The 15492-nt window shown below is 42.1% G+C and overlaps 1 long non-coding RNA gene across 1 annotated transcript in view; it reads right to left on the bottom strand.

Annotated features, from left to right (window-relative positions):
- The window catches only part of LOC125108195 (uncharacterized), a 45497-nt gene extending 31918 nt beyond the window's left edge, over nucleotides 1–13579 (bottom strand). The window contains exon 1 of the long non-coding RNA XR_007129838.1: nucleotides 13412–13579. This is a non-coding gene — a long non-coding RNA (uncharacterized LOC125108195). The remainder of the gene's footprint in view (nucleotides 1–13411) is intronic.
- Nucleotides 13580–15492: the final 1913 nt, after the last annotated feature.

Consider the following 15492-nt stretch of genomic DNA (forward strand, 5'->3'; position numbering starts at 1 on the left):
AAATTATGTATGGGCTATTAACAGCATTAAACTCCACATTCAAATCGATTTCAGTGGATAGAGTTTGGGGCTTGTTTTTATAGTATAAAAACTGAGTACTTCTGAAAAATTGTTGTAATGCCAAATAACCATATCTCATGTATTGCCTGCTTTCCAGCCATTCATTTTGCTTTATGTTATTCCTGTATTTACCTATTTGTACATAATTTGCTCAAGAAGAAATGTAAAATTGACATGGTGAAATAGCCATGGCTAGGATTAAAGATTCTTGCCCATGCATCACTGAATAAGTTTTCTGATCACTTTTTAATTAATGTAATAAACTACTTTTGGGGTTCCTAGAACGACAAGAATTTATTTTAGTAAGTTAAAACTTAACAAACAGCATTTAAGCAATCAAACAGCATTTCACAGTATCCAAATAGAGTTTGGCCAACATGATGGGAAGAAACTTACTATGCCATCCAGTCCATCCTTAAGTAGATGCAAAGAGCCCCTCCTGTTGAGTGCAACATCTACGCGGAATTTGGGTTACAAGAGCACTGTGTCTTATCTCCTATTTAGTTTTTTATTCAGTAGAAACAAATTGCATTACAGTTCTCACCTACTTAACTCAAAGGGGTATCTAAGGGAAATAACATAGTGTTTAAATTGTTTCAAATAGTAGACTAGGAAAACAAAGTCACTTTCTCTTCTTTGTGATTTGGAAAAATCAGTTAAATCATTTTTTGAAATGTTCTCAATACTTTAAAAATAGAATGTATATAGGATACCTCAGTGGCACAGTCAGCTAAGCATCTAACTCTTGGTTTTAGCTCAGATCATGATCTCAGATTATGAGATCGAGCCCCATGTCCAGGCTCCACACACAGCACAGAGTTTCCTTAAGAATTTTTCCCTCTCTCAAGAGGAGTCAAGATGGCGGAGAAGTAGCAGGCTGAGACTACTTCAGGTAGCAGGAGATCAGCTAGATAGCTTATCTAAAGATTGCAAACACCTACAAATCCAACGGGAGATCGAAGAGAAGAAGAACAGCAACTCTAGGAACAGAAAATCAACCACTGTCTGAAAGGTAGGACTGGCGGAGAAGTGAATCCAAAGCGACGGGAAGATAGACCGCGGGGGGAGGGGCCAGCTCCCGGCAAGCGGCGGAGCAACAGAGCACTAAATCAGGACTTTTAAAAGTCTGTTCCACTGAAGGATCGCTCCAGAGGCTTAACCGGGGTGAAGCCCGCGCGGGGTCAGCGTGGCCTCAGGTCCCGCAGGGTCACAGAAGGATCGGGGGAGTCTGAGTGTCGCAGAGCTTACAGGTATTAGAACGGGGAAGCTGGCTACAGAGACAGAGCCGAGGAGTGAGCTCTAAGCTCGGGGTTACCTTGAACCGGTCGCAGGCTCGGTCAGCTCGGAGCGCGGGTGGAGGCCAGGGTGACGGGAGTAATTGGGCGCTGTTCTCTGAGGGCGCACTGAGGAGTGGGGCCCCAGACTCTTGGCTCCTCCAGGCCGGAGACTGGGAGGCTGCAATCTTCCTGTCCTCCAGAACTCTACGTAAAGTGCTCAGGGAACAAAAGCTCCCGAAAGCAAACCACAGCAGATTACTCAGCCTGGCCCCTGGTAAGGGCGGTGCAACTCTACCGGGGGCAAAGTCGCTTGAGAATCACTACAACAGGCCCCTCCCCCAGAAGAGCAACAAGAAATCCAGCCAGGACCAAGTTCACCTACCAAGGAGTGCAGTTTCAATACCAAGGAGAGCAGCGGAATTCCAGAGGAGGAGAAAGCAAAGCTGGAGCTCATGGCTTTCTCCCCATGATTCTTTAGCCTTGCAGTTAATTTTTTTTTCTTTTTCAATTTTTTTCTCTTCTTCTGCTAAATTTTTTAAACTTTTACCCTTTTCTTTTTGAACGTTTTTTAACTAGTTTATCTATTTATTTTTTCTTTTTTATATTTTTTCTTTATTCATTTTCTTCTTTTAATTGTTTCTTTTTTTTTTTCTTTCTGAACCTCTTTTTATCCCCTTTCTCCCCCCTCACGATTTGGGATCTCTTCTGATTTGGTTAAAGCATATTTTCCTGGGGTCATTGCCACCCTTCTAGTATTTTACTTGCTCCTTCATACACTCTTATCTGGACAAAATGACAAGGCGAAAAATTCACCACAAAAAAAAGACCAAGAGGCAGTACCAAAGGCTAGGGACCTAATCAATACAGACATTGGTAATGTGTCAGATCTAGAGTTCAGAATGACGATTCTCAAGGTTCTAGCCGGGCTCGAAAAAGGCATGGAAGATATTAGAGAAACCCTCTCGGGAGATATAAAAGCCCTTTCTGGAGAAATAAAAGAACTAAAATCTAACAAGTGGAAATCAAAAAAGCTATTAATGAGGTGCAATCAAAAATGGAGGCTCTCACTGCTAGGATAAATGAGGCAGAAGAAAGAATTAGCGATATAGAAGACCAAATGACAGAGAATAAAGAAGCTGAGCAAAAGAGGGACAAACAGCTACTGGACCACGAGGGGAGAATTCGAGAGATAAGTGACACCATAAGACGAAACAACATTAGAATAATTGGGATTCCAGAAGAAGAGGAAAAGGAGAGGGGAGCAGAAAGTATATTGGAGAGAATTATTTGAGAGAATTTCCCCAATATGGCAAAGGGAACAAGCATCAAAATCCAGGAGGTTCAGAGAACCCCCCTCAAAATCAATAAGAATAGGTCCACACCCCATCACCTAATAGTAAAATTTACAAGTCTTAGTGACAAAGAAAAGATCCTGAAAGCAGCCCGGGAAAAGAAGTCTGTAACGTACAATGGTAAAAATATTAGATTGGCAGCAGACTTATCCACAGAGACCTGGCAGGCCAGAAAGACCTGGCATGATATATTCAGAGTACTAAATGAGAAAAACATGCAGCCAAGAATACTATATCCAGCTAGGCTATCATTGAAAATAGACGGAGAGATTAAAAGCTTCCAGGACAAACAAAAACTGAAAGAATTTGCAAATACCAAACCAGCTCTACAGGAAATATTGAAAGGGGTCCTCTAAGCAAAGAGAGACCCTCAAAGTAGTAGATCAGAAAGAAACAGAGACAATATACAATAACAGTCACCTTACAGGCAATACAATGGCACTAAATTCATATCTCTCAATACTTACCCTGAATGTTAATGGGCTAAATGCCCCAATCAAAAGACACAGGGTATCAGAATGGATAAAAAAACAAAACCCATCTATATGTTGCCTACAAGAAACTCATCTTACACCCGAAGACACCTCCAGGTTTAAAGTGAGGGGGTGGAAAAGAATTTACCATGCTAATGGACATCAGAAGAAAGCAGGAGTGGCAATCCTTATATCAGATCAATTAGATTTTAAGCCAAAGACTATAATAAGAGATGAGGAAGGACACTATATCATACTCAAAGGAACTGTCCAACAAGTAGATCTAACAATTTTAAATATCTATGCCCTTAACGTGGGAGCAGCCAACTATATAAACCAATTAATAACAAAATCAAAGAAACACATCGACAATAATACAATAATAGTAGGGGATTTTTAACACTCCCCTCACTGAAATGGACAGATCATCCAAGCAAAAGATCAACAAAGAAATCAAGGCCTTAAATGACACACTGGACCAGATGGACATCACAGATATATTCAGAACATTTCATCCCAAAGCAACAGAATACACATTCTTCTCTAGTGCACATGGAACATTCTCCAGAATAGATCACATTCTTGGTCCTAAATCAAGTCTCAACCGGTATCAAAAGATTGGGATCATTCCCTGCATATTTTCAGACCACAATGCTCTGAAGCTAGAACTTAATAACAAGAGGAAATTTGGAAAGAACCCAAATACATGGAGACTAAACAGCATCCATCTAAAGAATGAATGGGTCAACCAGGAAATTGAAGAAGAATTGAAAAAATTTATGGAAACAAATGATAATGAAAACACAACGGTTCAGAATCTGTGGGACACAACAAAGGCAGTCCTGAGAGGAAAATATATAGCTGTACAAGCCTTTCTCAAGAAACAAGAAAGGTCTCAGGTACACAACTTAACCCTACACCTAAAGGAGCTGGAGAAAGAACAAGAAAGAAACCCTAAACCCAGCAGGAGAAGAGAAATCATAAAGATCAGAGCAGAAATCAATGAAATAGAAACCAAAAAATCAATAGAACAAATCAACGAAACTAGGAGCTGGTTCTTTGAAAGAATTAATAAGATTGATAAACCCCTAGCCAGACTTATCAAAAAGAAAAGAGAGAGGACCCAAATAAATAAAATCATGAATGAAAGAGGAGAGATCACAACGAACACCGAAGAAATACAGACAATTATAAGAACATACTGTGAGCAACTCTACGCCAACAAATTTGACAATCTGGAAGAAATGGATGCATTCCTACAGACATATAAACTACCACAACTGAACCAGGAAGAAATAGAAAGCCTGAACAGACCCATAACCAGTAAGATGATTGAAACAGTCATCAAAAATCTCCAAACAAACAAAAGCCCAGGGCCAGACGGCTTCCCGGGGGAATTCTACCAAACATTTAAAGAAGAACTAATTCCTATTCTCCTGAAACTGTTCCAAAAAATAGAAATAGAAGGAAAACTTCCACACTCATTTTATGAGGCCAGCATCACCTTGATCCCAAAACCAGACAAGGATCCCAACAAAAAAGAGAACTACAGACCAATATCCTTGATGAACACAGATGCAAAAATTCTCGCCAAAATACTAGCCAATAGGATTCAACAGTACATTAAAAGGATTATTCACCACGACCAAGTGGGATTTATTCCAGGGCTGCAAGGTTGGTTCAACATCCGCAAATCAATCATTGTGATACAACACATTAATAAAAGAAAGAACAAGAATCTTATGATACTCTCCATAGATGCTGAAAAAGCATTTGACAAAGTACAGCATCCCTTCCTGATCAAACTCTTCAAAGTGTAGGGATAGACGGCACATACCTCAATATTATCAAGGCCATCTATGAAAAACCCACTGCAAATATCATTCTCAATGGAGAAAAACTGAAAGCTTTTCTGCTAAGGTCAGGAACACGGCAGGGATGTCCGTTATCACCACTGCTATTCAACATAGTACTACAAGTCCTAGCCTCAGCAATCAGACAACAAAAGGAAATTAAAAGCATCCAAATCGGCAAAGAAGAAGTCAAACTATCACTCTTTGCAGATGATATGATACTATATGTGGAAAACCCAAAAGACTCCACTCCAAAACTGCTAGAACTTGTACAGGAATTCAGTAAAGTGTCAGGATATAAAATCAATGCACAGAAGTCAGTTGCATTTCTCTACACCAACAACAAGACAGAAGAAAGAGAAATTAAGGAGTCCATCCCATTTACAATTGCACCCAAAACTATAAGATACCTAGGAGTAAACCTAACCAAAGAGACTAAGAATCTATACACAGAAAACTATAAAGTACTCATGAAAGAAATTGAGGAAGACACAAAGAAATGGAAAAATGTTCCATGCTCCTGGATTGGAAGAATAAATATTGTGAAAATGTCTATGCTACCTAAAGCAATCTACACATTTAATGCAATTCCTATCAAAGTACCATCCATTTTTTTTTTTCAAAGAAATGGAACAAATAATCCTAAAATTTATATGGAACCAGAAAAGACCTCGAATAGCCAAAGGAATATTGAAAAAGAAAGCCAAAGTTGGTGGCATCACAATTCCGGACTTCAAGCTCTATTACAAAGCTGTCATCATCAAGACAGCATGGTACTGGCACAAAAACAGACACATAGATCAATGGAACAGAATAGAGAGCCCAGAAATAGACCCTCAACTCTATGGTCAACTCATCTTCGACAAAGCAGGAAAGAATGTCCACTGGAAAAAAGACAGCCTCTTCAATAAATGGTGTTGGGAAAATTGGACAGCCACATGCAGAAAAATGAAATTGGATCATTTCCTTACACCACACACGAAAATAGACTCAAAATGGATGAAGGATCTCAATGTGAGAAAGGAATCCATCAAAATCCTTGAGGAGAACACAGGCAGCAACCTCTTCGACGTCAGCCGCAGCAACATCTTCCTAGGAACATCGCCAAAGGCAAGGGAAGCCAGGGCAAAAATGAACTATTGGGATTTTATCAAGACCAAAAGCTTTTGCACAGCAAAGGAAACAGTGAACAAAACCAAAAGACAACTGACAGAATGGGAGAAGATATTTGCAAACGACATATCAGATAAAGGGCTAGTGTCCAAAATCTATAAAGAACTTAGCAAACTCAACACCCAAAGAACAAATGATCCAATCAAGAAATGGGCAGAGGACATGAACAGACATTTCTGCAAAGAAGACATCCAGATGGCCAACAGACACATGAAAAAATGCTCCATATCACTCGGCATCAGGGAAATACAAATCAAAACCACAATGAGATATCACCTCACACCAGTCAGAATGGCTAAAATTAACAAGTCAGGAAATGACAGATGCTGGCAAGGATGCGGAGAAAGGGCAACCCTGCTACACTGTTGGTGGGAATGCAAGCTGGTGCAACCACTCTGGAAAACAGCATGGAGGTTCCTCAAAATGTTGAAAATAGAACTACCCTATGACCCAGCAATTGCACTGCTGGGTATTTCCCCTAAAGATACAAACGTAGTGATCCGAAGGGGCACGTGTACCCGAATGTTTATAGCAGCAATGTCTACAATAGCCAAACTATGGAAAGAACCTAGATGTCCATCTATAGACGAATGGATAAAGAAGATGTGGTATATATACACAATGGAATACTATGCAGCCATCAAAAGAAATGAAATCTTGCCATTTGCGACGACGTGGATGGAACTAGAGGGTATCATGCTTAGCGAAATAAGTCAATCGGAGAAAGACAACTATCATATGATCTCCCTGATATGAGGGAGAGGAGATGCAACATGGGGGGTTAAGGGGGTAGGTGAAGAGTAAATGAAACAAGATGGGATTGGGAGGGAGACAAACCATAAGTGACTCTTAATCCTACAAAACAAACTGAGGGTTGATTGGGGGAGGGGGTTGGGAGAGGGGAGTTGGTGTTATGGATATTGGGGAGGATATGTGCTATGGTGAGTGCTGTGAAGTGTGTAAACCTGGTGATTCGCAGACCTGTACCCCTGGGGATAAAAATATATGTTTATAGATTAAAAAAAAAAAAGATTTAAAATTTGACTTCACCTGTCAGAAATTCAATGGCACATGTCAAAAATTCACAAAACGTCACTGAAACTGGTTTTGAAAAAAATTCACAAGGTTAAACTAAGAAATGGACTGTTATGGCTAAGAAATATATACATCCAGCATTGCTAAAGCTCTGGTATCTGATCATTGGAATTTCAGGGTTGAAAGGAATTAGGGGGAGCACCTGGCTGGCTCTGTCAGTGGAGCATGCGACTCCTGGTCTCTGGGTCATCAGTTCAAGACCCACTTTGGGCGTAGAGCTTGCTAGAAAAAAAAAGAAAAGGAAAGGGAAAAGAAATAAAGGGGCTTTAGGAGTCATCTTGAGATACACTTTCCTAATGGTGAACCAGTCTATATTTGAAAATTCTGTTTTAAAAAAGAGAATTTAATGTTCAGCCCTTAAAACCCCAAATTCAGAAAGAAGACTTGGACTGTAGTTATTACAGCAGATGCCACATGACATTTATTTCTGTTTGTCAACTGCTAGTCTGCACACGTCCAAGGAAACCCAAGCAAGACTGAGCCAGGGCTCTTCCCTTCCCACACATCTCCACCCCCACTTCATCTGCTTTGTTACTCTTTCCTGCTACCCATCGGGCCCCAGGCTCATGGTATTTCTCCATGCATTCCTTCAGCATCTGATACTGGCCATGTCCCTGTGACCCAGCTGCTGTATAGCTTCTGGTGGTCACCGACTCTCACCCCACCTGCCTGCTATTCTACCCCACCATTTACATGAGCCTGAACCCAGCACTACCTGGCTGTCTCCACCCTCAACGACCCCTAGCCCCCCACACACATTCAATCCACAAGTCTTTGTACCTCCAAAATATTCCCCAATTCCATTGTCCCCTTCCCCATTGTAGCCACCCCTCTGGGCCACTGAAGTCCCGGGTCTGCACTGGGACTGACCATCTCTCCTGGGCTCCTCCCTTGCAGTCCTGCCTTGGGGGGGTGGGGGTGGGGACTCAGCAGCCAGCACCATCTTTTTTTAACAAACATCACTATCTGGCTCCTCCCCCCAACCCCAGCAAAGGCTCCCCTCCTACAGAAGGTGAAATCCCAGCCCCCTCCCCAGGGCCCACTTAGCCCTGCTGGCCTCCCTATGGCCTTCCTTCTAAGCCCTTCTGTCCACCCGACAGCCACCCTAAATCCCCAAGTACCATTCGCTGGAGAGCTCCCTGCCGCCACTGACTTCTGCCAGCCACTTTAGGCAAAGGGAATACAAGTGGCTCATGTATAAGTCTGCTTGGGCTGCCAGCACAAAGCACCACAGACTATGTAACTGCAAACATGAGAGATTTCTTTTCTTTCAGTTCTCAGGCTCCCCCTGTCAGCACAGGAGTCAGTCCCCAGGCATCTACTGCTTGTTTCAAGTCTAGGGCACCGTGACTGCCTGCCCTTACTGCATTTCTCCTGGGAAGACCCAGCCCCCACATCGGACAAAGCCAGCTGCAGCGTCCGCCCCACCTGCAGCCTCCACCTGGTCTCCACACATCTCCTGGCCATCCTGGATTTCCTTTGTGTGCATCATATTCTACTTCCAGATGGATCCATATGGGCTTTACAAGACATTTTTTTATGCTTTGAATGTGAATTTCTGAAAATACTATCAGTGATAAAGAAATGCTTGGCTATGGGGGAGGGAGGAAGGGAGGAAGGGAGGGAGGGAGGGAGAGAGGAAGGAAGGAAGGAAGGAAGGAAGGAAGGAAGGAAGGAAGGAAGAGGGAAGGAGGGAGGGAGAAAGGAAAGAAGGAAGAAAGGAGGGAGGGAAGGAAAGAAGAAAAAGGAGGGCAGGAGGGAAGGAAGGAAGGAAGGATGGATGGAAGGAAGGGAGGGAGGAGGGGAAGGGAGGAAGGAAGAGAGAGAGACTGTGTAGCTTTAAACAACCACAGAGATTTATTTCTTCTCAGTTCTGGAAGCTGGAAGTCCAAGACCAAGTTGCCAGCATGGTCACTTCCTGGTGAGCGCTTTCATCCTCCCTTGCACAGGGCCACCTCTTCCCTGTATTTTGCCTGGCAGAGAGCCCTGGTGTTTCTTTCTCTTCCTCTAATGGTACCAATCTCATCATAAAATCTCCATCCTCACGACCTCATTCAAACATAATTATCTCCCAAATGCCCTATTTCCAAATACCACTACTTAGGAGGCTAGGACATCAACACAAGAATTTGGAGAGGATAAATTCAGTCCTTGGCAGTAGGAAAGACAGAGCTAGAGGATTTTGCACATGAGAGATATGAACAAAATTGTCATAAAACTGTCTCTATAGCTTTATTGCTACTTCCCCCAGCTTTGCTTCCCCTGAGCTCTTGAGTGATACATTTCTAACCAAAATCAGAAAATGTCAGGCCTCTGCTTCCCACATCACTCAACGTGAGAGCCAACGTTCTCACAGGCACTGCACAATTGATAGGCTCACCTCCAGGAACTCATTCCTCAACTCCCCTGTTCAGTCCCACCCCTGGTTCTTACCCTGGCTTCAGGTTATGAGTTTTTCTGTTCTCTGGCTTCTGGGAAAAGAGTGAGCCTGGACTATCCAAGCCCTTCTTTCCATCCCCATGGGTCTAGCCTCAAAGGCATTTTATCTGCCAGGATCCCCTGGCCAGCATCTGGATAAATCTCTCATCCTAAAGCCCTCTACTTTCCATCTACCTACCCTGTCTCATCTCTCTCCCTAACATTGCTCACCCCTATCACAGTGTTTATTTAGCTGCTGGTTTGTTTGTGTTCATCTCTTCTCACCAAAAATGAAGGTCCATAAGGGTGGGATTTTATCAGTTTGAACTGCTGTGTCCCCAATGCCAGAGTAGGACAGGTCCTCAAGTGAGACTTATTGACTCAATGAATGAATTCCATTAACAAACTGAAAAACAGATGAAAAGAACTAAAAACTTGGGCCTATCTCTCTCCCCCTTATTATTGACAGGGATTTTCAGTTATCAGGGATGCATCTGACTTGAAGCAAATTCTCTATGCCCTGGGAGTTCATTCAATTGTCCAGAAGAACATTCCACCTGAAATGCCTTTGCTGGTGTTCCATCCAATCAGCCACAAGTAGTACATACAACAGCCATACAACAGCCAAGGTGGGTGGGATGTCATTCCCATGAGTCCCATGTGTCCTGCACATAACACCCTGTGCTTGGGCATCTGGGAATCATGCATTCCCAGAATACTATCTTGCTCCCAGCCATTTTTCTCTTGCTGGTGAAGGCACATCAGAATCCAAGTGAGAATGACATAGGACAGCAAGACATGGTGACTTTGAAAGAATAAGATGAATTTACTAATAGAAAAAGTAATCCGAACGTGTGTTTTTATGTCTTTACCAACAAGGCTGTATATTCACAATGTCTGTGTCCTGTGATGCTCTGGGTAAAACCACCAGACCAAATGAGACTATACAATTACCACAAAGATACAGGTTATAATTCTGCTATGACTTTCTTGATTAAACAGAGTCGCCATTTGTCTACAAGGTACAACTTGCATGCAGGTATGGAGGGTGAATCTAGCAGGCACAGAACCTGATGTTCCACCCATGTCCCCACATCTCTGTCACCTCCGGAAGTGCTGCCCAACTTCCAAACACCAGCACCTGCATTTCTCAACCATAGGGAATTCTCCAGCATTTTCCACCATGTGGCAGGCCAGAAGTGTATTTTAGGAATAGCCCTCACAATGACCAGCTGGACTTGGTGTGCAAATAACCCAGCTTCCTGAGGTCTAGTCGTGTTCCATATTGTTTTCCAGGGTTCTCCAGATGGATTTAGCCCAATGGCCCATGGAGACAGATGGACTGGTGATACACCCATTATGGGCTGTGTTCTGTGTCTCACTTCCCCATATTCTTTTTATTTTATTTTTATTTTTTCAGTGTTCCAAGATTCATTGTTTATGCACCACACCCAGTGCTCCATGCAATACATGCTCTCCTTAGTACCCACCACCAGGCTCACCTAACCCCCCATCCCCTCCCCTCCAAAACCCTCAGTTTGTTTCTTAGAGTCCACAATCTCTCATTGTTTTTCTCTCCCCACCCCAATTTGCCCCAATTAACTTTTCCTTTCCTTCTCCTAATGTCCTCCATGTTATTCCTTATGCTCCACAAGTAAGTGAAACCATATGATAATTGACTCTCTCTGCTTGACTTATTTCACTCAGGATAATCTCCCCCAGTCCTGTCCATGTTGATACAAAAGTTGGGTATTCATTCTTTCTGATAGAGGCATAATATTCCATTGCATATATGGACCATATCTTCTTTATCCATTCGTCTGTTGGGCATCTTGGCTCTTTCCACAGTTTGGCAATTGTGAACATTGCTGCTATGAACATTGGGGGTAATCACTCACTTCCTATACTCTTAACAGAGTTTCCTGAGATCACCTCCTGAATCAACTTTTCTCTCTGCTTCTGGGAGAGTGCAAAACAGGAATAGAATTATTGAAACTTGAAGGAAATAGACCACTCATCCCCACCTTATTTTGCAAATGGAGAAATTTGACACTCAAGAGCTAACTATTTCCCCAAGAATGCAATAATTCACTATTCATTCCACCACACCCTCTCTCTCCAGATTTAACCTGGGAATAAGATGAGCAAATATCTTCTTAGTATTTCATATCCTAGAATCTGCCACCCTCTGGGTACTGTGCTATAACAATCAGTAGATATTTTATATTCATAGAAACATTTTATTTAAAATAATTTTATGCTTTGACATACATGAAATTCTTAAGAAAACCGATTTCATCATTACAATAAATGCCAACTTCACATTTTTCGATAAATTCAACACATTTCTTCAGATATAAAAGTAAAATCAACTTGAACTGAAGCACATAAACAGCAGGAGTCTTAGAAGTGTAAATATATAACTAGGTTATGATGTTCCCGGTTCAAGGAAGAAAGGCAGTAAGGGAGCCCCACACAAGGCTGGCCCCCTAGCCCTTCTGCAGAAGAGAGAAGGGGCAGGCTGGGGCAAGGAACTGCTGCTAAAACTCTCATTCCAGAATCTCTGCCTCTGGCAGCCGGGTGCATTGCAAAAATCACTTCAGAAGTCAGACAGGAATATTGCTGCCACCAGAAATGAGCTGTGTAGAGAGAACTCTTTGGTGACCTGTCATCAATGGGAAGGCACTGCCAGCAGTCAGCGTGAGTGGCTTTGCAGTGGATGAAAAGCCTTCCTTAGCATTCTAATTTATGGTAGGCTATATAGGCTGGGACTCTACTAATGGCTTCCTTGTGTGCATGGCATTCTATGTGACTTCAAAGAATGACCACTGGGTGGAAAGAGAAGATTAGGGAATGAGGACTGCTATCTTGACCAGCACAGAGATTAAGTGGAACCTGGGACTTTAGGACTAAAGTCAATGAGGACTTTAAATAAAATAAGAAAAGGGAAGAACGTATTTCTTTTTTGTGAGCAGTTGAAATGACTTGATAATTGTCTTTTTTTTAATGTGCTTTTGATGCTGATTTTTTAATTTATTTTTTACTGTTATGTCCAATTAGCCAGCTTGTAATACATCACTAGTTTTTGATGTAGTGCTCAATGATTCACTGGTTGCGTATAACACCCTGTGCTCATCACCACACAGGCCAAGCTAATTTTTTTGACACTGATTTTTTCATCTGATCCTTCATCCCTTGGTGCTCACTAATCAGGAAGAGAAAAATAACAGGGACAATTCAGACACCCCCCCCAAAAAAAAAACACAGCAGCTGATCACCTCAAGCACATTTCCATTTGGCTTTGCAATGCAGGGTACGCTCTTTGAAGCTGTGTTAGTAGTTCTAATTTTTCGGTTTTTGTTTATCTTAATACTATTTTTGAGTGTCTACTAGTATCCAGTAGCATATCATTGCTTCAGGGGATTCAAATTCTTATAAGACATGGTTCCTGCTCAAGTAGAGAGAATAAAGATATGAACATAGGAGATGAGAATTATGTTAGGTGAGGAGACTATTAAAGATGAGATTTTGGGGGTACCAAATTCCCCCAAAATGGGATGCTTCACTCTCCATGAGCCAAGTGGTGAGAAGAGCAAAACCTTGGGAGACAAATATTGGTCTGAGTTGGAATCTCAACTCAGCTGTTAACTTGCCATGGACCCTTGCTCACTGAGTTGCAATGTCATCTGTAAAATGAGATTACCACCTACCTTTAAGAAGTGCTTGGAACAGCCGATATTAAATTGATGTAGATTAAGACCTGATGACTGGGGAGGCACAAATCACCCACATGGAATGGGCAGGTAGCTCCTCAGCCTCCAAGCTCCTAGTTGGATGAAGTGAAAACCGTAAAGTCTCTTGACTGAGGCACAGTTTCAATGCACCCTCATAAAGGAAATAAAGTCACAGATGTATTCCTTACAGTTCCCAGAATGGGGCAGGTGGGGGCACACAGTGAGCCAGAGAATGGCAGTCTTCTCTCCTAGGTCACAAGCAAGCAGGAGTTGGAGAAAAGGCAAGCTAGCACCTACTACTTATAAGATGGTTGAGGTAGAGGTCACTAACTTGCTGTGGGCTCAAATCTAAATGGTTCTTTTCAAAGGTGCCCCAGGAATAACAAAGTGAGAACTTGTGACAAAAATCCTAAACTCAGGTCTTTATTTAAATGCCCAGTCTCAGGGCACCTGGGTGGCTAGTAGGTTAAGCATCCGCCTTTGGCTCAGGCCATGACCCCAGGGCTCGGGGATTGAGTCCCACAACAGACTCCTTTCTCAGTGGGGAGTCTACCTCTTTCTCCCTCTGTTCCTACCTTTGCTTGTGCAATCTCTCTCTCTCTCTCAAATAAATAAATAAATAAATAAATATCTTAAAAATAAATAAATAAATACCCAGACTCAGTGTGAACAAGGTAATCATCTTTTGCTCATCACATCTTGTCACATTCTTTTGAAAAGCACTGAATGTTATCTACAAACAATGAGTCATGGAACACTACATCAAAAACTAATGATGTACTGTATAGCGACTAATGTAACATAAAAAAAAGTATTATTAGAAAAAATAAAATTAAATTTAAAATAAAATAAAATAAAATAAAAAATAAAGAAATTATGTCTTTACAATTCAGTATGTTCCGCTGGACTAAGGCGTCACAGGGACAGAAACCTCTTATTTTTCTGCGTCCTCAATGCCTGGCACAGTAAGTGTTCCATCTCTGTCTGTGTCCTCACTGATCTTTCATAGACACACTAAAGAGGATATTTCCTCCTTGGAGAAGCTGAAGTGATGACTTGCCAACAAGCCCAAAGCCACTTGGATGACATGTGGCAGCCAAACACTAGATCCCAGCCCATGTGACCTGTGCTAAGATGTCACCGTCCATGGCTGCAGAGTGAAGTCAGTGGTTCATGAGCCGCCAAGCAGGAGGGGATTGACTCAATGCCACTCTGGGAGGAAATTCTTATAAACAAAATTTGTGAGGGGAAAACCAAGAAGTTCATACCAAAATGCAAATGTCATTTGCATCTAAATCCAAAATGCCATCGTATTGTTATTACACAAAAATGATAAGATGAGAGAGGGAAAGCCAGCTTCCAGTGCTAGTCATGCCATGTGACATCATTCTCTGTGTCTGCCTGTTCTCTGCCGATACACAGGGGGCGGGGTGGGGCATGAAGTCTGGAGATGTAGGCTTGCTTTCAAATTCTTCAGTGCTCCTCAAATGAAAGTCTTTCCCATTTGCAGTAACTCTGAGGAGTTGAAGGGTAATTTCCTCTCACAAGCAGGCTCCATTTTTAGGTACATTACAATTCCCAAATTGTGACCTGGGAAAATTCTCCTTAAGCTCTATTATCTCGTAGTCAACAGAATATAGATTTGCATGCCATAAAGATGTCTGGCTAGTGCATTGCTTATAACTTGAGATGGGGGGTGACACTCAGAGCAATAACATTTCCTGAAGAAGTTTTTCAGAATTCATAAGTCCAGGCTGCATCTCAGGCTGCTGGGATTGGAATTTTTAATACACAATCTCCCCTCAGTTGTAGGTCATTTAGCTAGATTATGTAATGTCACCCAAGGTACTAAGAAAGTAAGGTTTATCTTGATCCTCTTAGGCTGACATTGCCTGAGTTGCCCTGTGGGTTGCACTGTATTCTCTGTTCATAACTCTTGCCTCCTTCCCACTCTTGCCATGAGTCATGGTGAATTGACTTTATTTCTTCAACCACTGACAATGGGCCTGACCCTGTAAGGTACTTTGGTCAATGAAATGGGCAGAAGGTGTGCTAGT

The sequence above is a fragment of the Lutra lutra genome, chromosome 9, assembly GCF_902655055.1.
Source record: "Lutra lutra chromosome 9, mLutLut1.2, whole genome shotgun sequence".
In the NCBI taxonomy this organism is placed as follows: Eukaryota; Metazoa; Chordata; class Mammalia; order Carnivora; family Mustelidae; genus Lutra; species Lutra lutra.